Below are 24,619 nucleotides of genomic sequence, written 5' to 3' on the forward strand. Positions count from 1 at the left end.
TGCAATATTTTGAATTTCACCAAGTTAGGTCTTTAACAACTAGAAGAAAACTATTGTGTTTTTACCAAATGCTCTCTTGCTGTTACCTTATATTTTAAGGGAATTTTTAAAAGGCATTAGTTTTGTTGGATCCTTCTTAAACAGCGTAGAGATTTCTAAAAACATCTAGGTGGTAGTCTTCTCTATGTTACTGCTTCACTGAACATGATTGTTTTGCTGCAGCCAAGAGTCTATGATCAGCAGTGACTGCCCTTTGGACAAAAGGCAGCACTGGGATTGATTTCCTCTTTGAGTAGCTGTGGTGTTAATTTATTAAACATAAAAAAATTAATATTAAAATACCATTTTCATTAGATTTTTTAACCTAAAGATTTGGATAAATATATATCATATTCAGTCTTACTAGAAATGAATTGTCTTAAATTTCTAGGCCATAGAAAGATTATTCTCATCCTTCCATTTTCTTTACCATATGATGGTGGCTTATACATTGTCTTATGGTTGTTTCTCATTCTTGACTAATTACACAACAGAATGTAGTTTCGTGAACCATCATCTTTTAAGCACTTAAATAGTCAATCTTCTCCTCCTCCTCCTCCTCCTTCTCCTCCTCCTCCTTCTCCTTCTTCTCTGCTCAGAAAATCCACTGAATAGAGTCTCATAACTAACCATACTTTTACCAAAGAGCCTTTAGCTCAGTGGTAAAGTCCATCTGGTAAAATTGTCTCTTTTCATCTCTTTTTGTTTCTGTGTATGTCAGATTTGGTTTTATTTCATCTTTCATCAAAATTGTCAAAGCTCCTGTGACCCCCTTCTTCAGTGTGGCCTCTTCTCTACCTTGAGTTGTGGTAGTCTTCTGGTAGTCTCAGGTCGATTTCTGATGTATTTAGGATGATTTGATAGCAATCTAGTTGTATTCATGGGACAAGGGGAGTCTAGGGTCCTCCTACGCCACCACCATCTTCCTCAATCCTAGAAGCCTTGTATAATCAAATTGTCTGAAAGTTCTTTATTAAATAATAAGTTAGATATTGGTAGCACAGTGACCAGTTAACCACATTTGACTTTTGAACTCTGTGAATCTCTTTAACAAAATTCGTCCACATGTGGTTTATATATTGCCCTTCCCATGGTGGTAATAATCCTTTCCCAGTAGGCTCCTGTAGGTCCTTTGTGGCAAAGAAAAGAAAATGATATAATCTAAAGCAGAAAAATTATAGATTATTTGATATAAGAACAAGTATAGTATGGAAATTAGAGTATATGCAAAGAATTTGTAATTGAGGTGTTAATGAGAATGATTTGCTTGGCTGGCAGACATACAAACTGGTACCTTATAATAAAGGTTCATTAACATGTAAATAAGTGGTTTATTTTTGGTGTCAGCAATGACATTGCAGTTAATTCTTAGCCCTGGAATCAAATGCTCAGAGATATTGATTTAATAAGGAACATGAATATCAAACCTGAGTTGCAGTGAAAAAATTTTGCTTATTAACTAAAAATAATGTAACTTTTACAAATCTTTTTCATTTGCTAAATCTGTCTCTTGTGAAGAAAGTAAGATATTAAACTAAACTTTGCTAATATTTTACAAGTGTAGAGAGTTTGAGAGCAAAGGTCATTTTGTTGTCTGTGCATTTGTTGAAAACATTTTATTCTACTGGTTTAGCTTTAATTGGTCCCTGGATATGAAGACAGTCTTTATGTTTATCATTTCTTTGATTTCCAAGGTGCATCTGGCTAACATAGCTGGCTAGGTTTGTGCCTCCTTTTCTTGCACAGTTCCATAGGTAGACCAGAATTCTCTTGAAGACTGCCATCTTCCCAATTGTTCTAAAATCAAGCATGTATTATTAACTTAGAGACAGAACTCCCAAGTTATGTAGTGGACTAGTTACTAAATAGTCCAGCTACATACTAATATGATCATAAATGTATGTGTATACTAAGGATCTGTGATTTTATAGAGCAATAAAGTAATAAAAACCTTTAAATGTGAATTAGTTAATGAGTTTTTTATAGTTCTGCCATTCTGTACCCAGAACAAATATATAGTTTTTAAAACTTTATTTATTTTTTAAATTTTCATTGAGATACAATAGGCATATAACGTTGTGTGAGTGTGTTGATGTGATGCATTTTTATATTGCCATATGATTACCACCATAGTGTTAACTAAAAACTGTCACAGCACGTAATTATCCTTTCTTTATTTATGGTGAGAACAACTAAGATCTAATTTCTTAGAACTTTGAAGTTGATAATGCAGGTTCTCTATATAGTTTTCAATTTTTTGAATGTTTTGTCTCATATCAAACTCTAAGAGAAACTCTATTTTTTAGGTCTTTTAATGACAGATAACATAACTTCTGGAAGGAGAACAGCAGTCTGGTTGTATGTATGTTTGTGCTTATATTTTTGAACATTTATGAAGAGAGCTTATAAAATCATGAGTCAGAAAGTTGGAGGTATACAAGTTCCTAAGTGTAACATGTACAGAAGATTCAGTGAGAATAAATATGATATAACGCTTATGTGAAACCGAACTTTGCAAAGATGTTACACCGCTCAATGTTCTAATAAGCAGAAGAAAGAAAAAATAGGTGGGGAGAAACCCTATTGTCATAGACAGGGCCATATTCTCCATTTGGCACTGTAAGTACAGTGTTGGAGCCCACAGTACTTTTAGGGGCCCATGAAAATGTTTTTTTTTTTTTTTTAATCAGAAAAACAAATCAATGTTTAGGTTGAAGAAAATGTTTTAATATTTAATACTAATGTATTTGCTTTAATACCAGTGGAATCCTATAATTTAAAATAATCTTCTGATTCTGATTCTGATAATTTTATGGAGGAAGGTGTTTATGAAGGCAAAATTCTTTGGGCCCAGGTAAGTCATGATGTGGCCCAGGGAATGGGTAAAACACAGAAAACCATTTTTAAAAAATCTTACAAAGATGCCTTTTATACAGGGCTCGCACCACTTCCCTTCTTGCTCCGCTCCACTTCTCCTACCCAGTCCTTTTACATTCCATGTTTTATCATCCTGGTTCTGATTTTGGAATATCATTCTTATTTGTAGGTCACTTTGTTTCAGTCATTTAGTAGCTTGAATTGTGATATTGACCAACTGATCCCAATATCGATCTACTGCCTAATTCAAAGATCAAGTTGCTTGTCACTGTCCATAATAAAATGTAGCAGTTATACATGTAGGTGGAGATTTTTATCAACTCTATTTAGTAAAAGTATGAGACAAAACAAGTTCATACACAGTGAAACACACACAAAAAGATGTTAATTTAGTAATACTTTTCTCTCTATGCCTTTTTTATTTCTTTCTTATTAGTTGTATAGTTCATTCAGACTTATATAATGAAACAAGCTGACATCAAAAAGAAGACTTACAATTATTTGCAACTGAGGTGCTTTTAGTTTAATATATGAGGTAAATAAAAGCATTTAGTTTCTTTAAATATTTACCTCAAAAATACTGTATATATTTTTTGATGAAAAATATATGTGTTCATGGTTTTATCATTTAAAAAAGTCACTGTAGTCTCTTCATCTAATTTTGAATAGTTAAGTATTTTTGTTACATTCAAATAGCTACCAGATTTCCATGGTGGATAAGGGGATTTTTATATGATCCCTGTAATTATAAAGAGATTTCCTTAGTGAGTGAAGTGCCTCATTTATGCACCTCTACTGAAGGGGGGGGAGGGGGAGAAAAAATATCATAATAAATTTTACATGAGGAGCAGTAGTGAAAAAACTGAAAGATCAGTACAACCAGAAGCCATAGCTAAGAAATAACAAACACAGCAAAACCACTGGGAATGGCACAAATCCAATTTAGAAAAAAATGTAGCACCAAGTTCTGTTTTCATGTTCTATCCACATAGCTAAAGGGAAAAAGTAGATTGACTAGTTACCAGATTGTGATAAGGAACTCAGACCATGTAGCTTAGCTACAGATAGACTCAGCTGCAGTGTTGGGTTATACAGGGGGATCTACATTGATTTTCTGGTGCATATAAGTAGATTGAAATGTTGCATTATTTATTTATTTTAATTGTTTTAAAGATTTTATTTATTTATTTGAGAGAGAGAAAGAGCACAAGCAGGGCAAGTGGCAGAGGGGGTGGGAGAAGCAGATTGCCCACCAAGCAGGGAGCCCGACATGGGGCTTGATCCCAGGACCGTGAGATTACGACCTGAGCCAAAGGCAGTGCTTAACCGACTGAGTACCAAGGCACCCCAAAATGTTGCATTTTTTTAAATTTTAGAAGCTATGTGTAAAGTTTTAAATATATACATGAATTCAGTATTATCTTTTCATTTCATTACTCCTTAAATTTGCACTGTTATGTTTTCTTGTCTGGAAGTAGAAGGTTTACAGAGTTTGTATGTGTTGGAGAAATGAACTAAGCATTTGAAAGGTCTCTATGTTTATAACAGAGAGTAAAGAAAAATTGTAACCTTTGGTATAAGAAAAAAGTTTGGAAGCCAGGTATAATCCTCTCTTATGCTTCTCCATAACCTTCTTCTAATCCTAGCCCTAACCCTAACCCACATCTCTATCTCCATAATTCTAGTTGAAATATACGTGGTTTCTCAATACTGTGTTCAAGCTATGAGAAATAGTTCAACTTTCCTTTTACTTATGGCATAGACTTCTATATAGTCTTTTCTTTGTCATTTTATTTTCGGTTACTTTTTGTTTTTAATTTTATTAACATATTCCCCTTAATATCTGTCTCATTCCAGACACCTTCTATATTTAAGCCTTACCTCAGTCCTCTCTTTCTTTTTTTTTTTTTTTAAGATTTTATTTATTTATTTGACAGACAGAGATCACAGTTAGGCAGAGAGGCAGGCAGAGAGAGAGGAAGGGAAGCAGGCTCCCTGCTGAGCAGAGAGCCGGACGCGGGGCTCGATCCCAGGACCCTGGGATCATGACCTGAGCTGAAGGCAGAGGCTTTAACCCACTGAGCCACCCAGGTGCCCCTCAGTCCTCTCTTTCTAATACTGTCTTCCTCCTAGGTGCATCACGAGTACCGGTATGATAGGAGCAAGTTATCACGGAGGGGGAAGTCATGTTTCACCTAAATCTTAAATGCCTCATTTAAGGGAAAGAAATCATTTTAATCAAACCAACGTTTATAGAATATCTCTTATGTATAAAATATATTAGCTGCAAATATGAAAAAGACACATTTTTATCCTCTGGGAACTTACGGACTTACAGTCTGGTGGAGAAAATGGATGTACAGATAAATTCTGTTTAAGGGTTTGATAATATTATGGTGAATGTTACAGATGGGGGGAGTTTATAGTATGTTATGGGAGTTTATGAAGGAAGAACAGCATTTTCTGACTGAGGGAGAAGCACAAATTTCTAAGCAAATGGTTCTAGATTAGTGCTACTCCAGATGTGGTCTGTGTGCCTCCCTTCATTAAGTCTTATTATGAAAAGACTACAAGCTTAACTAAACACGATGCTTAGTGATAAAAGTGATTTCTGTTCTGGGGCAACTCCTTGTCTTGTTGCAGACTGATGCTTTTAGGACCACTCCTCAAGAGAACCATGGCACATATCCACTATGTATGTGCAAATTATAATAATCAGAAATGAGTGGGTCAGTTTCAAAAGTGAGACAGTAGAATGGTTCCTGGAGGGGTTTCAGTGAGAGAGTAGAAGTGAAGGAAAGTTTCCTTAAAGATAATTCAGCTGAGTCTTGAAGGATAGGTATGATTTGAAAATGCAAGATGAGGTAGAAAGCAATCGAAGGGAAGGAGATAGTCTAAATAGACTGAAGGAGAAGAGCTCAATAAGGAACAGATCTTCTAGGTATGGAGGTATGGTTGTGAAAGTTATGTTGCATACAAATGGTACTACTATTTGTATCTGTTCAGGGAATTTCTAGGTATGTGTGTGAAACCCTAGGCAACTTAGTTGATAGAGCGTGCCTTTAAGAAGTCTCATAAAAAGGCACTAACATATATCAAACAGTAAATCCAGACTAGGAATTATGCTAAGCACTTCTATTCCTCATGTCATGTAATCTCTACAGTCTTCCACAAAAGAAATATCATTATTTCCATTTTACCTATATGGATTTCAAAGTGGAGAGAATAAAATAAAGTCACACAGCCAGTGAGAAGGGGCCTGACTCAAAAGACCACGTTTTAATGGGAAAAAGTAAAGGTAGATTAAGGATAGATTGTAAGGGGCCTTGAATGCTATCAGAAGATTGGAGTTTACAATCTATAATTATTGGGGAACAATGAAAGGTTGTAGATGCAGAAAAGGCCTTATAAAAATCCTATGTCACGAACTAAATATTAATTCATCGTTCAGTTTAAACTCTAAATATTTACCTTAGAAAAAAAGTTAAGAACTTGAATTCTGGTTTGCTTCTGGGCCAGATCCACGGAACCAAAATTGAACCAGGGTTCAATCTCAGATGGGAGTAGAAATAAGAGGAAATGGGTGTCCTGTTTTAGAAAAACCATCAAATATTTAGCTGGTAATTGGCTTGTTTCTAGCTTAGAGAAGCATATAAAGTGCTAAATAAGTTCCGTAAAACAAGACCAAACACTTTTGGAGGGGGGAGGGGGCTCTGTTCTGTATCAGAAAACCAAAACCCAAAACCAGAACCATTACACGGGTTTTACAGGATTGGGTTATACAGATATTTCCACAAAAAAAAAAAAAAAAAAAAGAGCAGGTAGGTTTTGTGAAGAGTATAAGAAATGAGCAGGAGTATCTATACTTACTTTCCTTGCTCAAATATGAAAAAAAAATTTTTTTTCACTGGCTTCAGAATACTTCTAATATATTTTCTTCCCAGCCTTAACATGATTTATTCTGCCAGGCCAGTCAGAATGTGGCAAAGTTAGATGAACAATTAAGCATTTTAGAGGAATCAACAAAAAGAAATACAAATGTCATATTCCTAGAAATACAAAGTAGAGCCATGAAATAGAACAGTTCACTGAAAGCAGTAAAGGCAAAATATGAAAGCTGATTAAACCAGATAATATCAAAAATAGTCAAAGATTTAACATATTTGTGGGAATTTATTTGTTAAAATACACATTATTATACTTATGTATATATGTGAAATACATACACATTAGCAATAAAGCCATAATTTTATATTAACTGTATGTTTGTAGGTAGAATTTTTTTTTAACTGTCTCTTTTGTTATTTACACCCAGCTAGAGCTTAATTTACAGATCTGCTTTTCACAGTGAGAGGTATTACTGTCCATTTAGTGGTGGCATAGTGCCTGGAAAAACCTATTTCTTTCCATAGGGACAGACTTAGACCATTTAATCCATTTCATTGGTGGCAAATAATACAAATTCCTAGTTTATTTTACTGTAAATCCAGATTTTTTTTATGTAGACTATGAAAAGAAAGATAGAAGGATAAAGGGTTTTAGAATGAATACAGATTGTAGATAGGACAATTATCTGCTGTGTTTTGTATTATTTACCGGTCACAGACCTAAAACTAAAAACTGGAATTAGATCTTAACACTCTTTTAGTCCACATCTCTTATTGTGACATAGGAAAATTAAAGTTTGCAGCAGTTAAGAAATTTGCTTAAGATCAAAATTAATGATCCTTACTTTAATCCTGTGTGGCTATAAGAATGTTCGTGGCACTATAAGGAAAGAAAACAGAAGTGAGCCAGTTTGGGGCACAGAATTCTCAGTTCGTATTTGTATTTGTTGGGTTTGAGGTACTGAGATACTTAGGTAGAAAGCCAACTCTTGCAAATACATGATTGAAACTTCTCTGCCAAGAGACAGGAACGTGAACATTACCTGCACAGACACAAGATTTGACATTGTGAGTTTAAGAAGAATCATTTATTCTACAAATATTTGTTGAGCATTTACAATTCCCCAAGGAAGTAAACCTAAGGCGAATTTTAAAGCTTGCAGTTATCTTGAAAGAGGCAGGGAAGTAAGATATTAAGGAGAACAGGGCCTGGGGGAAAGCAAGGAGTTAAATTATGGTCATATCACTAAAGTCGGGTAGAGAGTAATGATAAGGAATTTGTGTATCACCTAAAGGAATTACAAGTTTTTCCCGAAAGCTAGGTGCAGGCAACTGAGAGATCTTCAATACAGTGTTAAGATCACTTTCCTAAGATAGAGAGTTTAGAAAGAGAAGTAGGAACTTGTTATGGTTATTGAATACTCTTTAGAGGATTTAAGATCAAAACAGGCAATGGCTGGGATAAGAATGAACAGCAGATGGTGAGCCATCAGAAAGCTAAGGAAAGAACTACTCAGTAGTCTCAAATAGTTTGAAGAAGTCATGAAAGATACTGGATTTCACTATTAGAAGATTGTTTGTATTCCCCCCAGGACACAAAGTAATGCTTTTCAAAAATAGGCAAATAGTTAACAAATTTTGTGTGCATGCTTCATAGGTGTGTGTGTGTGTGTTTGTGTCTTGCGGGGGGTGTTTGGATGTTTTTAAAATGTTGTTTATGAGTTCGACAAAACTGCCCAATTTTCATTTGGAAACACATGTCAAGGAAATCGAAATGTAAGATGTAGCTAATTAAAAATAGTTGAGAAAACTGAGTACGTTAATAAAGTACATTATGAAACCAAACAGGCATATTAGAAATATCATATGACACAGATGACAGATATGGAGATAAAACAAGTTTTGACTAGAAAATTAGATCAATGTTAGTAAAATTAGAACAGTTAGGTGTTTTTAGTCTGATGAGAAACTGTATAGCAAAATGGCTAAAAGCACATTTGAAAGATTCAGGGAGATGGGTTTAAAATATTTACTGCACTTGAACGGTTTACACTGGGTTTCATGGCTTGAAATCAGTCTCTATGTGTGTGAAAACAGTGACAATAATGCCTGCTTCGCAGGTCTCTTAGGAAGGATCATAGCCTATTAAAAGCCCCAATACAGTGATTGGCATGTTACTAAATTTAATAAATGATACTTTTATTGTTTTTGCTAAGACTATGCCCTCAGGTTCTGAGTGAGATTGGAGGTTAATTATAATAAATAAAGAACATCATAATACAAATAAAGGAAAGACTTATCCTCACACTTAATTGCAATTGGGGTGGTATATAAGATGGCCGTATAAAAACTCAGTTCCCCAAATTGTCAAGTTTTAGAATTGACACCAAGTGAGAGTGTTGAAAGCTTCATCATTTAGGTCATTTCAAGTTAGATTTTACCACACTCAAGAAATCCTGTGGTCAAATTCTTATCCTTTCCACTAGTTGCATGGTTCTTCCGTGCACAGACCTGCTATTGACTTCCCTGTTCCCATGCACAAAGCTGCTATTCACTTCCAGGAAAATCGGTGGCTCTGTGGAATTGGATAAGAATTTGGCCTACAATGAGTGATTTGAATGAATGAATTTGGAATTGGCAAGAGAATACAAACATATGCCACATTTACTTGGTACATTCCTGCCTCAAGAGAACTCAGGTAGCACGTAAGTTCTGCATCAAGAGCCAGAGATTTTCAGCAAGAACCAATTACAAAAGTCAGCCTAAATCTTCCCCAAGTAATTTTTGTCATATTCAAAGAACAAGGCAAAAATGTCATATTTAATTACTCCTCGTTAGAATGTAAAAGTTTGAAGAGTATCTCTGGATAAAGTCATAGATGGCACCTACTATTTACAATGCGGCTCTCAGGAGACAGATTAATAGTCATGGTATCGTGTAATTTAACATATGGGCATTTATTAACTTTTTTTAATATACTGTTTTTTAGACCCATCTTAATTGACTGAATTGATGATACCTGACTACTTGCAAATTAAATGTTATTTTTTGCTTTTTTGTAGGCAAAATATACCCAGGGTGTGTAGGGTGGCCCACTTGTATGCTGGCATTAAGTTGGAGGCAGTCTGAACTTTCTATTTTCAGTAGTAGACAGATTTCTTCTCTTGATATTATTGCTCATGCAATTTTCAGTACCAGAGACATTGGACCTTTAAAAAGGAAGAGATGTTACATTTTTGACAGCTTCTCCCTTCCACTGACTGAAACAATAAAAATAAACATGAAGCTGTCGGAATGGCCTCTGCATATAATGTCATTTGCATGTGATTTCCTTTGCTTCTCTAGATAATTGAATTTATTCAGGCAATTTATTTTTTAAATGTGTAGTCTCTGTGAATGGAAACATCTTAACTAAAGACAACCCTTTTATTTCCTCTTAATGAAATATATACATGTATGTGTATACTTCTATTAAAACCAAGGGAATAGAAGAAAAATAATGGAAATACCAAAAATGTACCATAAAAATCAAAGAGGTAAAGTGTGATTCTTGTAACCAAATGTTCTTTGTGTTCATCCCCTGTCTATGTTCAAGATCTCTAAGTGCTCAGTAGGATCTTTAAATTATGTTTTCTCTTTTTGATGTCGCTAAGTATAATAAATGGATAGTAAAGGACTTTTGTAAGAAACCTCTGTGTCTGTACCCTCTCCGAGCTGGTAAGCATAGAAATATCCATTTGGTTCCTATCCTGAGACCTAATATATGTATTTCAAACTTAAAAGAGAATGACTATTTAACTTGAGTTTCACTAGTCTAACAATGTAGCTTTGTAACACAAATATAGCTTATAATCTCTTTCTTGAGGTATATAAAGATTACATGCCTTTATTTTGGATTGGCATTTTTGTGGGTTATTGAGCACTGAGCCAGAGTCACTTTGAGATACTAGCAATTTCTAAGGATACTCTGAAGTCAGGAATTCGCATGGAACCGTGGAAGAGAGTGCGTCTGCCCCAAATCCAAATATTGCATCTCCTCTCTGTTCTCCATAGGATTTAGTATAACCTAAGTACAATTTCACTTTTTATACATGTATCCCAATAAATTCCTTTGACAGTAATTTATTAACGGAGAAAAAACACCATTGTCTTTTATTTACACCTGTCATCACAACTCAGTAAAGCACTCAGAGCAGGAGGTTCCTGCTGAACTTGTTTGATGTTGGTAATTTTCATTTTTATCCCCCCCAACCCCATTCTGACTCTAACATCTATATGGCAAGAGTTTTAGGGTTGAGCATCTGGCACTAAGAACTCAATATTTAAGAGCCTATTCATTATAAATAAGGGAAAGATGTGTCAGTTTCTCATGTTCTCCTTTATTTTTACAGTGTTATCTTTTTGTCATCTTTAAGTCTTATTTCCTAGAATACCCCAAACCCTTTATTCTGGCAATTTTTTTCTAGACTTTTTTCATTTTCCAGGTTCTCTGTTTTGCATATTCTGTGTTTGTTGTTATTTTCATGTGTGGTTTTTTTCTTTACAAAACATTTTTCATCCTCCAAATTCTAATTATGAATAGTTATAAAGTTTCAAAAATTTACATGGTAAACCCTAGTCACTGTATGAGAAGATGATACCCACTTAGAACAGTCATTTTTAGGCAAATGTGAAGAGGGCTTGGCCATTTGCTCTTCTCTTTCAGAAGACGCTTTGTTTTTGTTTTTGTTTTTTTTAATTTCAGTTTTATAAAATTTATTTTATTATGTTATGTATGTCCCCATACAGTAGAAGACACTTTCTGGGGACTAATTTACTAAAATGGATTTAACCATTCGCTGGAAATAAATGGTTCATAAGTCATTATTTTACAACCCTTATTTCTTTATCTGCTTCATGTATTTTGAGGCTCATCTATATTTGAATGTTCCACATACAAATTTAAAGATCTCAAGCAGTAAGCTCATCATTTGAATCCTGAGGGAGAGTGTATGGCACCTGTTATTTACAGTGCTGGAGCCAGAAGTTAAGGCTAACACTCAAGTTATAGACTAATGTAATTATGTAGATTTATTAACTTTCTTAGATATATTGATTCTATTTTAGTAATCATCTCTATTGGCTATCTATTCTGTTTCTGTCTATATCATAATCACTATTTCAACCTCCCAAACAAGAACTGTGTTTATCCTTGACTCTTTCCTCCTTATTTTCAAATTATCTAATCCTATCATTACTTGCTTCAAATTGTTGCTAAGATTTGATGGTTCCTTTCAACTCTTATGGCTGCAATCTAATGGGAAGGTTTTATCATCACATATGTGACATGGTTCCTATTCAGTGGATATCTTTACTTTCTCTTCTACCCAATTCATTCTCCACACCACTGCTAATCTTCTTAATAACCTACTTTAAGAGAATCATCCAGTATGGAATCTAGAATAGTTCCCCATTGCCTGTCAGGTCAAATGTAAACATTTCTATTTGACTTTCATAACCCTTCGTAAAATGATGATGCCTTCTAGTTGGTGCCTCTGGCATACTCTATCTTTTCCTCTCTACTTACTTTTGTAGGCTTAGACCGAAAGACTGTCTACACATAAAGATTTAATAAATTGAATAACTCAATATGTTTTTATTAGGACTGAATAATAGAGTTGGGGTACATGGTGAATAATCAGACATATTTTCTGCCTTAGGGGTGTAGAAAGAAAATTAAATAAGTGATCCCAAAGCTGTGTACTAATGCTGTGATGAAGAAGTTTCCACCTTTGATTTCCAGGGTTCTCTCCTTTAAAGTTCTCTTGCATGTATAATTTGTTACTATATAATTAAATTATAATTACTGGTTGTTTCTTGTATATTTAAATGCCTCTAAAATTTAATTTTAAACTCTTCGAGGAGAGAAAACCAGCTTTTTTTTTTCATACCTGTGGCATCTCTTACAGCACTTGAATCAGTTGAGGAAGGCAGTATAACTTAACGATGACTAGCGTGGATCTTAAAGTTAAATAATGTTGGTCTTAATTCTTCAATTTACTATCTCCTACTACTACTTTGGGTGAATTACTCATAGGAGCTTAAGAGCCTCATCTGTTAAATAGGAATAACAGTCTTCTTGGAATTTCTCTGAGAATTTTAAAAGACATGTCCATAAAACTTTTAGAACAGTGTCTTTAAGATAAACTCCAGGCGTGGTAGCTATATTTTTACCGCAAACATTAGTGAATTTCAACAGATTTTGTATATTTGGTCAGGAATTTGCCTAATAGTTTAGAAATATTTTTAAAAGTCTTCACAACTATAAGACTAAAATGACAAAATTTATATATAGCATTACTCATATAAACTGTGTGAAAATAATCTTTGCGGAGAACCCAGTGTTTTACGCAAAGAATGCCAGTATCTCAGTGATTGTGTGCGGTACAAGATGGTCTTTATATGCCCACTAAAACAGGCTCAGGAAATTCCGTTTTATACTATGAATAGTTTGGCTAGCAAGGAAGTTTTATGAGTATGTAGACTGCTTAATGCCTTATCTTTATTTTGGAATGAGAACTGAAGCTTGTGCTTCTTTTATCTCAAATCACTGCTTAAGGGCAACTCATGGTAAAGGTCCCTTTCGAGGAAAAAGTGTCACTTTTGCTGTAAACATAGAGCTTTATTCAGAGTCTTAATTAGTATAGAAAATTGGACCTTTAGCTCTTTTTTTTTAATAGGAAGATAGGATTAGTCTAATGACATGACAGAATTAACTGACATTGCATTATGAAATTAGCCTGATCTTGTGAGGAGATGTATTGTTGAGGGACTCTATTCAAGATGGTGCTAGAGTACAGATGAGGGAAACTAGCGAAAATGGAGAGTTAGCTCCTAAGCTACCCTTCATATTACCTTTGTTGCTGTTTTGTATTTATAGTGTAAAGGAACCTAAAGATTTTTTTGTAGGAGAATCTGATAGTGCTGTGAAGAAAGAAAAATCTCAATATGTCTATCTTACAAGAAGAAAGAGAAATATGAAAGAAAAGTAGAAATATGCCATAATAAGTAATTGGTGTCATGTATTTATGAAAAATAATTCATTACTCTAATTCTTTTCAGACTTTGACTTTAAAAAGTTTTATTTCATAATGAGGAGTAATTGAACATTCTTCCTTTGATCATTTCCCTGAGTTATCACTTTGTAGAGAACCATGAAACTGTGAAATTTGAAAATTGAGTATGCAACAGAGATAAAAGCGCACATTAGTGACATTTTGTGGACTACTTTTTTTTCCTTAAAGTTTGTATTAGCCTATCTTTAAAAATGAGCCACCTTAAAAAAGTTTAATCTTTAAAAAATTGATTCCATGAATGCCGTTCGATCTTAGTAGAAAGAACTATGAAATACTTGAATGTGCAAATATGCTGTTGTTGATGTTTTTGTTGTTGTTGTTTTGGTGGGTAGGTGTGGAAAGGGGTTTGTGTCTTGTGAATGTCTTCTTGACTTTCCTAGTAAAGAGACTGGCTTTTTCTATATTTTTACATATTTTGTGTTTTGTTCAAGATTATATCCTAATATAATGCCTGGAGCTTACTTATTTTAACAAACACTTACATAGTTCTTGCCATGTCCCAGTTACCATTTTTTTGAGTTTTATAATTTGTAATACATATACTAACTCATGTAGTCTCCTAATTTCTATAACTCATTATTTTGTTACTTGTAATCCACTAACCACTCATTGGGGTAGATAATAGCATAGTTCCCATTTTATAGATAAAGAAACTGAGGCACAAAAGGATTAAATAACTTGCCAAGGGTCACATAACTAGTTAATGGTGGAGCCAGGATTTGAACCAAAGCTATTTGGCTTGATCCTCTGTGCTTAGATGTCATCATCATTAACTGCCTTGCAAGTTAGCATATAAAACATTTTTATTACATGAATGAAAGAGAAAATTGAGTGCATGAAATAATATTTAATTTTTAGTAAGTATTTTCATTACTGTCAAATTCTAGAGATCAATGATACTATATAATAGCACCTATGAATTAATTATCATTTATTATCCCCTTTTATAGATTTGGAAACTGAGGTTTGGAGAGTTTAGATAACTCGCCAAAGGCTGTATAGTTAGTAAATGACAAAGCCTGAATTTGAACCCAAACAGCCTAACTCCTGGCTATAGTTTGCTTAACCACTGCTTTCTACAGTTTTGCTGACATCATATTTTACTGCATGGAGGATCACAATTTATTTCACTTACCACTGAATATGTAGTCAGTTCCCAATTATAAATGATGCTAACAAACACTTCGCTTATTAATTTTACCAGGTGTCTGCTCTGCGTAAGAAACTGTTCATTGCTCTGTGGTGTAAACAGGAGTCATTTCCTAAATAGATCACAACTGAAAGATTCCTCACATTTTGTTTCTTCCTTCAGACTCAGAGTGAATAAGTATTTAGTCAAGTTTATTAACAACTATTGTAAGGATGTCCTGGAGGCTTCCAGGAAAATCATAGATGAATTATTATACATAATTAGTGGCTTGTTATAATATAGGGTTTTTTCTTTATTTCTTAAAATAGTGTTATATGGTTCACAATACTAATGTTAAATGGAAGTGTTTCGATGTGTAGCTTAATTCTTATTTAGAAACATCTTATGGTTGACCTTTGAGCCCTCAGGGAAGAGATCATCAGATGTCTTAAAGTGTGCTTGCTGGATTGCTTAAACACAAGTAAGACAGAACAGAATCATCATCAGGAAGATAATGAGGCTGTCACAGCACAAAATGTTCTTTGTTTTTACAGGTTCTATTAGTTAATGTATCAGAATTCTCTAAATGCCACTTTTGCTTATTAAGTGGTTTTGAGAGCACATGAAAACATACAGTTTATTCTTGAATGCAGGATTTCTGAGATTCTTGGTAAATGTGATTCTGTATTTAAAAACAACCATCAGACATTTCTGCCCGTGTAACGTCCACATGCAAATGACGATATTTTCCAAAACTGTTTTTCCTATTTGTATAGTCTCTTACTGAATCAAAAAATTTGCACTTAAATTTTGATTTTACTCACTGGAATTAAATTAGATGGCAAATATGATATTGATTTAAAAAAAAACAAAGGAAACCTACTATTAGTGTGTTATTTTTATATTATAAATCAGATTTAACTATTAATAAATTCAAACCACATTTTCTAGTATGTTTCTTAAAATAATCTTTTTCCGCAATGCAATTTTGACATAAATCTAGGGTTTCCTAATCCATATAGTTAGTAGGAAATCAGCAAACAGAAGCTTGTTTCAACATGTGCCAAAATGACTATTAAAAATTAAGTCAATGTCATTTCCCCCCCAAATGTATTGGTTATTCTTACCCCTGCGTGTTTGCTGACTCTTCTCCCTGACCTCCATGCCCACCTGCCTACCTCTGCAATGTGTTACCTTTCAGCTCTCTTCACAAAACCATTAAGTTCCATCACTTTTCTGATGGCTCTCTTCAGTACTGCAGGTTTTCGTCATCTCCCTCTTTGCCTCTCTAACTCTTACAGTTTTGCCTGTACCAGTAGTTCACAAACTTACTGAGTATCATTCTCCCCTTGAAGCCTTGTTAAATCACATTGCTGGGCTTCACCCTCTGAGTTTCTGATTCAGAAAGTCTGGGGCGAGACCTGAGAGAAATGTATAAAGTATTCTCAGGTGATGCCAATGATATTGGCTCACAGACCACCATTTGAGAATTGTATTTATATAAATCACCTATCTTGTATTGTTTAGTCCCAGGCGAATGCATTTTAAGATAAAATGTGCTTTTAAATGTTTATTTAGTTTTCTGATCAATAATTAAATAGGAGCCTAAGCTAACATTTCATCTCAGTGCTTGGCAAAAAAAAAAGGCAAACCAAGTTAGACTTTTGTTGAATTTCCATTCTATTGCACAGGGAAAGAATCTTTAAAAGATTCCATACTTTCAGGCTTTGAAGAAACATCAAACAGCTTTCACTTCTATTTGCACTGTCCAAAATACATAAAAAATCTTTGAAATATGGACTAGATCCTATATTTGAAATATAATGGAGCCATTTTTATAAAATAATAATATTTTACCCAAACTTGATGAGACCTGTCACTATTTAAAATAATAGATCAGCCCCAAGAGTGGGTTATGTCTGCATTACAGAGACAGGTGAACTTGTAAGGTTTATGCAGTATTCTTTAAATATTAGAACATGGAGTATAGAACTTTCCTTACATTCTAGAGCAAAAAGACACTAATCCCTATTTGAGTACTGTAGAATTTCCACCTATTTTTTTTTTTAATTTTTATTTATTTATTTATTTGACAGAAATCACAAATAGGCAGAGAGGCAGGCAGAGAGAGACGGGGGAAGCAGGCTCCCTGCGGAGCAGAGAGCCCGATGCGGGGCTCGATCCCAGGACCCTAGGATCACGACCTGAGCCGAAGGCAGAGGCCCCAACCCACTGAGCCACCCAGGCGCCCCTTTCCACCTATTTTTAAAACTGTGATGATTTAACAATTTTAAGATTTAAAAGTAATAATTTTCAGGAAATTTCAATATCTCATAAAATGTTGAAACGTGTAAAATATAAGCATTCTGTAAAAATTGACTTTGGATTCTTACAAGACTGGCATCGTATGGTCACAACCCCCTAGGGAGCTTTAAAAAAGCGTGTGTGTGTGTGTGTGTGTGTGTGTGTGTGTGGCTTGCTTGTCACTGGATAGAGTTATGAACTACTCACCTAATATCTGGAATCTCAATTAGTCTACTATCTTACACTTACTTAAACATTAAGCATTGCTGATGTTATAAAACTCAGTTCATTTTACAAAGGTATTATCAGTGGCTTTTTCCAGTATAGAAAGGTGAGAAGTTCTAATAAACCCTGTCTCTGTAGGTTAACTAGGAAAATAGCCCAAACAAAAGTGCCTCTGTCAGTTTTCATTTTGTGGACCCCTGGACTCAAGTATACATTAGGCAGCTTTTTTTTTTTCTTAAGCAAAAGTTTAGAAAAGATTTTAAATTGGATAGCTTTAACACCAGCAGTAATCACAAGCATAACAGACAGCCTTCAGAATCTCTCTGTAAGCGCTTAACTTTTGTTTTATAGGTCTTGGGAACTGACCATATACTGTTCCCAGAAAACTGAATTTGATCATATTAACCAAAGAAAGACTCTTAGTGTTCTCTGCTGAGCTCTTTTAAGGGTTGGTTTTTGCCTCAGTGTAGCCTTCACATGTTTACATTCTGTTTTCAGGAAAATTTATAGTTGAAAATTGAACTGGTATGCTTTTTAAAAATGGTAATATTCATTTATAAAGGTTAGCAATTTGTTCTGCTATTTCAAATTTACATGTGCATTATCACAAGGTGATTACTGAGTAAGAAGACAGTGATTGCCATTAGTAATGCATTCTCTTCCTCAACATGTTTATTATTCTTTAAAGTATAATTAAAATCCTAGTTTCTTTCTAAGTGCTTATCACAGGAATAGTAAAAGTTTAATTTATTAACGTATATATCTTTAGCTAAGTTTATCTGAATAAAGCATCAATGAAATCTATAGCTCTTTTTGCGAGTATTAACTGTCATCTTAAAATCATCTAATTGTATATACTAATTAGTTTATAGTACAATTCTGGGAAGATGTGCATTTCATTCAGAGCTTCTTAACCAGGAATCTGTGGTTTATAAGCGTTCCTAGGGGATTTCATGGACGAAGTTTACATTTGGAACTATGAAGGTAGAAAATTAATTCTCTAAAACCGTATGTGTAATTTTACGTGCGATTGCATGTGTGTGTGTCTGCTTGTATGCTTGTGCATGTGTGTTTGGGAGAGCATCTATTGCTATCAATGGATCTAGAATCCAGGAGGATTCCTGGTTTAGGATATCATGCAGAACTTTTATGAAAAATTGCCATAACCAATAAAACGTTAAAAATAATAGAGTTTTTACACAATCACCATGGACTGTTTTAGTACTAAATTTACTAATCTAGTACTAAATTAGATTTGGCATCTCCTAACTTGACAGAGTAGGTTACATGTAGTACAGTTTAGTTTCAAAAGAAACATTTGGGATAACATATATTTTCTACCTATTTTTTAAAGAATTTAAGGATGACTAAATAATACAGCTTTTTTTAAAAATTGAGATGTGACATATAACATTTTATTACTTTCAGTTTTATAATGTAATGTTTCAATATTTATGAAAAATATGAAATGATCACACTAAGTTCTGTTAACATTGGTCACCACACATAGTGACAAAACTAATTTTTTTCTTGTAATGAGAACTTTCTAGATCTACTTTCTTAGCAACTTTCAGGTACACAAACAGTATTAACCACAGTCACCATGCTGCGGATTATATATCCGGGACTTATTTATTTTGTAACTGGACATTTGCCCACCTTTTCCCATTTCAGCCAAATATATTTAATTTAGATGGCTTTCAAGATATTTTTCAAACTTTGTTTTGCCTTGCCCTGCTGATATTTACAAAAACAGCACATTATTAGAAGAATATGACCATATTAAAACTTGCTCAGCACCAAAGCACTTTCTGTATGTATCATATGCTAGCTCTATGTGATACCCAAATTCCTGAACTTGCATTAATGAGAATCTAGTTAAAGAGTACAAACTTTCTGCACTGCTTTTTTTTTTTCCTAAGTTCCAAAACTTTGTTGTATTAAAAAGGAGGATAGAGATGCCCACACATTTTATAGATAGATTGAGGAGCATCTGGCTGACTTAGTCAGTGGAATGTACAATGGACAACATTTGATGTCAGGGTTATGGTTTGAGACCCATGTTGAGTAGAGATTGCTTGAAAATAAAATCTTTAAAATAAAAAAAGATAGATTAAAAAATCATAAATGACTGAGCATCATTATTTTGAATAGTCACTTAGAGATCAAATCTTTGTGTTTGGTTTAAATAATTATTTAAATTTTAAGGTTCTTTATTTTTAATATGGCATAACCCAGTGGATATTTAGATGGAGGCAGCTTTCTAAGTCTAGAATATAGTTAGATTAGTTAACTGCAAAGCATTTATGTAACTTTTCCTTTAAGAGTTGGACATATTGGGACAAAACCCTCTCATTTTCATAATTATTAAGCAGATGACAGTGCATCTTGTTCACCTATAACATTAACATAAACATATTTAGGTATTTGTTGTTGTTATTGTTAAAGATTTTATTTATTTATTTGAGAGAGAAAGAGAGGCCACAGTTGGGAGGAGAGGGAGAAGCAGACTCCCCGCTGAGTAGGGAGCATGATGAAGGACTCGATCCCAAGACCCTGGGATCACACTGAGCCACCCATGCATCACTCATTGTTGTTGTTTTTAAAAAGAGATAGTATTAGCACTGTGGTTGAGGGTTCTGGTGCCCAACAGGTTGCAGTTGTTTACCTACTCTTTTATTAATCATACGATCTCATGTATTTACTTCACTCCATATCCCTCAGTTTCTCCAGCTATGAAGTGCAAATCATAATTAGGCTTGCCAGGAGAATTAAATGAATTAATGCAGGTAGCGCACGTTAAACAGTGCCTGACACAAAGTAATATTCAGTAAATATTGGCTATTATTCTTACCAATTATAGTTGGATAGACAAACTATTAAATGTAGTGTTCTTGCTACCCTGTATTAATTTAGCTTGAGTGTATAGGACTGAAAAGTAAATATGGTAATGTATTTCTTGAGGCCAGAAGTCAAGGATGAAATGACATTTGGACACTGAAAGGAACATTAGGTCTGGTTGAGTCACATATAATGTCTTTTTTCAAATGAACTAATTCTTTTTAATCATAACATCTAAACTAAAATTTGAATATTGATGTTGAAATATGTCTCACAAAGTGTTCATAACAAAGTGCTATATTTAGAATGAATTAACAAGAATGCATTTTTTTCAATTTTTTATTTAAATTCTACTTAGTTAACATATAATGTAATAGCAGTTTCGGGAGTAGAATTTAATGACTCATCACTTATATATAACACTCTGTTTATCACAAGTGCCCTCCTTAATACCGGTTACCCATTTAACCCATCCGCCTACCTTCCCTCAGTAACCCTCAGTTTATTCTTTATAGTAGAGAGTTCATTTTATGGTTTGCCTTTCTCTTTTTTCCCCCATGCTCATCTGTTTCATTTCAAACTCTACATGTCAGTGAAATCATATGGTATTTGTCTTTCTCTGACTGACTTATTTTGCTTAGCATAATGCACTCTTAACTCCATTTCATTGCAAATGGCAAGATTTCATTTTTTTTGATGGCTAAGTAATATTCCTGTGTGTGTGTGTGTACGCGCGTGTGCACACGCATGCACACATGCATCTTCTGTATCCATTCATTAGTTGATGGACAGTTGGGCTCTTTCCATACTTCCATAGTTTGGCTATTGTTGATAGTGCTGCTATAAACATTGGGGTGCATGTGCCCCTTTGACTCAGTATGTTTTTTTAAAGATTTTATTTATTTATTTGGCAGAGATCACAAGAAGGCAGAGAGGCAGGCGGGGGTGGGGTGGGAAGCAGGCTCCCTGCTGAACAGAGAGCCCAATGTGGGGCTTGATGCCAGGACCCCTAGATTATGACCTGAGCCGAAGGCAGAGGCTTAACCCACTGAGCCACCCAGGTGCCCTTGACTCAGTATTTCTGTATTCTTTGAGCAAATACCTGGTAGTGCAATTGGTGGGTCTTAGGGTAGTTCTATTTTTAACTTTTTGAAGAACCTCCATACTGTTTTCCAGGATGGCTTCTTCCAGTTTAAGAATGCATTTTTTTTTTTAAGTTACTTAAATAAAGATAGATACACTAGGCAGATCCCTCCCTCTGTCTTATGGTTGCATAGGTGACAGAGGGGGGCAGAATTAAGTAAAGCTTTTTCAAGTGGAACAAAGGAAGATTACCAACTTTGTTCTAAAAGTTTGGAACCCTCTTTTATCATTAGGCCTTAGAAATTGAGTATTACAGTTGTGAGAGTTCACGGCAAAATACTGAAGCTTGCCTTTGGCATTCACAAAAATATGATGAACTATATTTTGCTGGTTTGGACCACTAATACTTCTATTAGTGGGCTCTCTGGATGTTCACCTACCAGCAAATGAAGAGGAAAATGCACTCATTACTGCAGATATGGTAAATGTAATTCCAGAGAAGAAACTGAAAATTATAGGACTTTCTTGACTGAAGACTGCACCAGCGTTCTTTAACAAGCTCTTCACCATGTAAATGAACAATGGAGTCCCACACAGAAACATCTGTTAACTATGTAAAACTGTTAAAGGGATTAACGGTGCTAGAGGCTGAAATTAATCAGACTGGCGAAATAGCGATAAGATAAAATATTTGTGCATGAAATTGCAGTGATAATTAATTTTTAATACTGTTTTGGTAACTGAATTTAGAATACTAGTGAAATGATCTTAAACTCTTTAAAATATGTCCTTGTGTTTTGCAAGGTGTAGAAAATTAGAGACATACAAGATGGGGTGTTATTTTACCTTACTTGATTTTGAAATAGTTTCTGATATTTTAATAGATGTGATTGTATACAATTTGGGTGTCTTTCCCTCTACTGAAGAGGCTATAGAAAGATATATGTAATTTTCAACTATAGAAAATGAAGTTCAGCAGCCAAATTCCTGTTTATTAAGTTTGTCATCATATAATGTGAAAACAGAGTATGGAATAGAAATGTTCAACATCGGGTTTTTCTGCTTTGACCCTGGAAATAGTGAGAAGAAAGATCTGTGGAAAAATGAATACAGAGGTTTTGCTATATTCTGGTTTGAACATGAAACTGAGCTAATGTGTATTATGGGCCATTCATAAAAACACTCCTTAGTTTACTGAATGAATTTATGATTGCTCATGTCAGGGATGTGTGTGTGTGTGCGTGCGTGTGTGTGTGTGTGTGTGCGCATTTATGGGTTTGCTTGTATTTATGTGTGGGTTTTAAATAAATAATTCCAGGAGTGTACCTTCATTTAGCCTGCAGGGGTTTGTAATGATTACATTATGCATATTGATTTCTAAATCCAAGTACATAATAAGCTAAGATTCATCTTTGAATGCATTGTCTATAGAATATTCATTCAAGACATAGTAATGTTTTCTGCATATTCTGTAATGTTTGCAAGAAATGGAAACCATTTTGAGTGTAGAATTATAATTTTGAAGATTCTGTTTGCACACATTTTTTTACTTTGACTTTTTCCACATTGCCTAGTACCACCCAACAAACTGACACTTGCACCATAGCTAATGTCCTTCTTTCACTATTATCCATTAACAAAAAAATCGTATAAACAGATTATGATTATGTTTGCGTAGACATCTCTATTTTTATTTATTTTTTAAAAGATTTTATTTATTTATTTATTTGGGAGAGAGACAGTGAGAGAGAACATGAGAGAGGAGAAGATCAGAGGGAGAAGCAGACTCCCTGGGAGCCCGATGGTGGGACTCAATTCTGGTACTCCGGGATCATGACCCAAGCCGAAGGCAGTCACTCAACCAACTGAGCCACCCAGGCACCCAACATCTCTATTTTTAATTTGTTTTTAAAAGTTGAAGTGACAGTTTTATCAAGTCTTTTTAATATATTTTTAAGCTAGTCAAATATATTAGAAATAATCTTAAAAACATTAGATATCAAATCAGTGTGATCTGTCACTTTTCTGGGGTCAGGAGATCCTATTAATACATCTTAGAGAAGAAATGTATAAAAGGCATATAACCTGTTATCCTGAATATTAGGTGTGCATACATTCAAACATATTTTAATGAAAACATTTAATACTATAGAATTAAGAAATACATTTACAGAGAGACTAACTTCCTCAAAGATCTTAGGATACAATTTTGTTTATTTTTTAAAGATTTTATTTATTTATTTATTTATTGTGAGAGTGGGAGAGAGAGAGAGAGAGAGTGAGAGAAAGGGAACAAGCAGGGGGAGCAGTAGGCAGAGGGAGAAGCAGGCTCCCTGCTGATCAGGGTGCCTGATATGAGACTTGATCCCAGGACCCTGGGATCTCAACCTGAGCCAAAGGCAGGTGCTTCATTGACTGAGCCACCCAGGTTACCAGGATACAATTTTAAAGAAGAGATCTGCTTTGTGGAAAATCAAAGGATTGTAGAAGTAAAAGATTATAAAAGGAAAACCTTTAAGTGAGAAAATTATTTTATATCATTTCAATATCATTCCTCTCACAGATATCTGAAAAAACAATTTAGTGTCTTTTATACAAAAGATAGCCCAAATATTAGATGACTAGAGTTGGTCAAGACATTATGGGGAAAATAATGACGAAAAGAACACCAAATGTGTATGTTTAAATTTTAGAATTATAGAATAAACTCTTTCCATACACATACACAATTATGAAGAGGGAAAGGTTGCTAGAAACTTTATTTTATAGGGCATGTGAGGCTTAAAGTGCAAAATCTGGAAGAATATTGACAGAAACAATGCTTGGGGTAACAAATGGATTTAGAAATATCTTTGGCATAAGCAGAAATAAACTTTCAATATTCCTATCTGATGTCAAAATAACCTGTGTGGCTGATGCTTTCTTAAAAGCGTGAGAGGGAGGTGGAGAACTAAAAAAGGACCCTGCTTTAATTAGGAGCAACCATCAAGAAAAGGCAGCCAGTTAAAACGAAAAGCGAAGTGCAGAATGTTACTTGTTTAAATATTACAGTATCATGAGGATGTTTAAGCAAGATGACTGGTGCATTTAATGTCCCTAGGAAAATCTAAGACTTTTCA

At 34.3% G+C, this 24,619-nt stretch overlaps 1 protein-coding gene across 6 annotated transcripts in view; it reads left to right on the forward strand.

Moving 5' to 3' along the window:
* The window catches only part of SOX5 (SRY-box transcription factor 5), a 977,646-nt gene that overhangs the window by 654,369 nt on the left and 298,658 nt on the right, over window positions 1–24,619 (forward strand). The window lies entirely within an intron of this gene.

This window comes from Martes martes (genome assembly GCF_963455335.1).
Source record: "Martes martes genome assembly, chromosome: 8".
Classification (NCBI taxonomy): Eukaryota; Metazoa; Chordata; class Mammalia; order Carnivora; family Mustelidae; genus Martes; species Martes martes.